The sequence below is a fragment of the Rhinoraja longicauda genome, unplaced genomic scaffold, assembly GCF_053455715.1.
Source record: "Rhinoraja longicauda isolate Sanriku21f unplaced genomic scaffold, sRhiLon1.1 Scf000199, whole genome shotgun sequence".
Lineage (NCBI taxonomy): Eukaryota > Metazoa > Chordata > Chondrichthyes > Rajiformes > Arhynchobatidae > Rhinoraja > Rhinoraja longicauda.
The window spans coordinates 1-2,500 of record NW_027601417.1 but is presented as its reverse complement, the minus strand read 5'-3'; positions in this window follow the sequence as shown (position 1 = coordinate 2,500).

Below are 2,500 nucleotides of genomic sequence, written 5' to 3'. Positions count from 1 at the left end.
TCCCTAGTGGGTATAGGATAATGTTAATGTACGGGGATCGCTGGGCGGCACGGACTTGGAGGGCCGAAAAGGCCTGTTTCCGGCTGTATGTGTATGATATGATATGATATGATGCCTGCCTGCTCATTTGGTTCATGATGTCCACGCGGCAGGCGGAATATTTTAAAAGCACTGTTCTGTACGAAGTGCACAATGTCCGTTGGGGAAATGCAGCTGGGGGTCGGTCGACCGGCTGACGACGCCTGCCTGCCGATTTGGTTCACGATGTCCCCGCCGAAGGCGGCATACTTGAAAGTACCGCCGTTCGCGGCGCGCAATTTGCGGGGGGAGGAATTGTTAGTGCACGTCTGTGTGCTAGGTGACGATGCTTGCCGACTTGGTTCATGCCGTCCACGCCGAAGACGGCGCCGTTTAAAGTACTGCCGCTCGAGGTGCACAATTTGCGGGGGAATTGTTAATGGGCGTCGGCGTGCTGGGTGACGATGTGGAGATGTGGAACGCCGAGCCAGATCTATCTTATTTGTTTGCTTGGCCCACTGGACTTTGCATGGGCTTTGCAACACTGTGTGCTAGGTTAAATCACGGCCAATAGAGTGAGTGTTTTTAATGATCCTGATCTGATAAGGGGACTAGAGGTAAAAGAGCCGTTAGGAGGCAGTGATCACAACACGATAAGTTTTACTCTGCAAATGGAAAGGTAGAAGGGAAAATCGGAAGTGTCTGTATTACAGTATAGCAAAGGGGATTACAGAGGCATGAGGCGGGAGCTGGCCAAAATTGACTGGAAGGAGGCCCTAGCAGGGAAGACGGTAGAACAGCAATGGCAGGTATTCCAGGGAATAATGCAGAGGTTGCAGGATCAATTTATTCCAAAGAGGTGGAAAGACTCTAAGGGGAGTAAGAGACACCTGTGGCTGACAAGGGAAGTCAGGGACAGCATAAAAATTAAGGAGAGGAGGTATAACATAGCAAAGAAGAGTGGGAAGACAGAGGATTGGGACTCTTTTAAAGAGCAACAAAAGTTAACTAAAGAGGCAATGCGGGGAGAAAAGATGAGGTGCGAGGGTAAACTAGCCAATAATATAAAGGAGGATAGCAAAAGTTTTTTTAGGTACGTGAAGAGGGAAAAAATAGTCAAGGCAAATGTGGGTCCCTTGAAGACAGAAACGGGGGAATTTATTATGGGGAACAAAGAAATGGCAGACGAGTTAAACCGTTACTTTGGGTCTGTCTTCACTGAGGAAGATACACACAATCTCCCAAATGTTCTAGGGGCCGGAGAACCTAGGGTGATGGAGGAACTGAAGGAAATCCACATTAGGCAGGAAATGGTTTTGGGTAGGGGTAGACTGATGGGACTGAAGGCTGATAAATCCCCAGGGCCTGATGGTCTGCATCCCAGGGTACCTAAGGAGGTGGCTCTAGAAATAGTGGAAGCATTGGAGATCATTTTTCAATGTTCTATATAGATTCAGGATCAGTTCCTGTGGATTGGAGGATAGCAAATGTTATCCCACTTTTTAAGAAGGGAGGGAGAGAGAAAACGGGTAATTATAGACCAGTTAGTCTGACATCAGTGGTGGGGAAGATGCTGGAGTCAATTAGAAAAGACGAAATTGCTGAGCATTTGGATAGCAGTAACAGGATCATTGCGAGTCAGCATGGATTTACGAAGGGGAAATCATGCTTGACAAATCTACTGGAATGTTTTGAGGATGTAACTAGGAAAATTGACAGGGGAGAGTCAGTGGACGTGGTGTACCTCGACTTTCAGAAAGCCTTCGACAAGCTCCCACATAGGAGATTAGTGGGCAAAATTAGGGCACGTGGTATTGGGGGTAGGGTACTGACATGGATAGAAAATTGGTTGACAGACGGAAAGCAAAGAGTGGGTATAAATGGGTCCCTCTCGGAATGGCAGGCAGTGACCAGTGGGGGTACCGCAAGGTTCGGTGCTGGGACCCCAGCTATTTACGATATGCATTAATGACTTAGACGGAGGGATTAAAAGTACCATTAGCAAATTTGCAGATGATACTAAGCTGGAGGGTAGTGTGAATTGTGAGGAAGATGCAATAAGGCTGCAGGATGACTTGGACAGGTTGTGTGAGTGGGCGGATACATGGCAGATGCAGTTTAATGTAGATAAGTGCGAGGTTATTCACTTTGGAAGTAAGAGTAGAAAGGCAGATTATTGTCTGAATGGTGTCAAGTTAGGAGGAGGGGGAGTTCAACGAGATCTGGATGTCCTAGTGCATCAGTCAATGAAAGGAAGCATGCAGGTTCAGCAGGCAGTGAAGAAAGCCAATGGAATGTTGGCCTTCGTAACCAGAGGAGTTGAGTATAGGAGCAAAGAGGTCCTTCTACAGTTGTAGCGGGCCCTGGTGAGACCGCACCTGGAGTACTGTGTGCAGTTTTGGTCTCCAAATTTGAGGAAGGATATTCTTGCTATGGAGGGCGTGCAGCGTAGGTTCACTAGGTTAATTCCCGGAATGGCGGG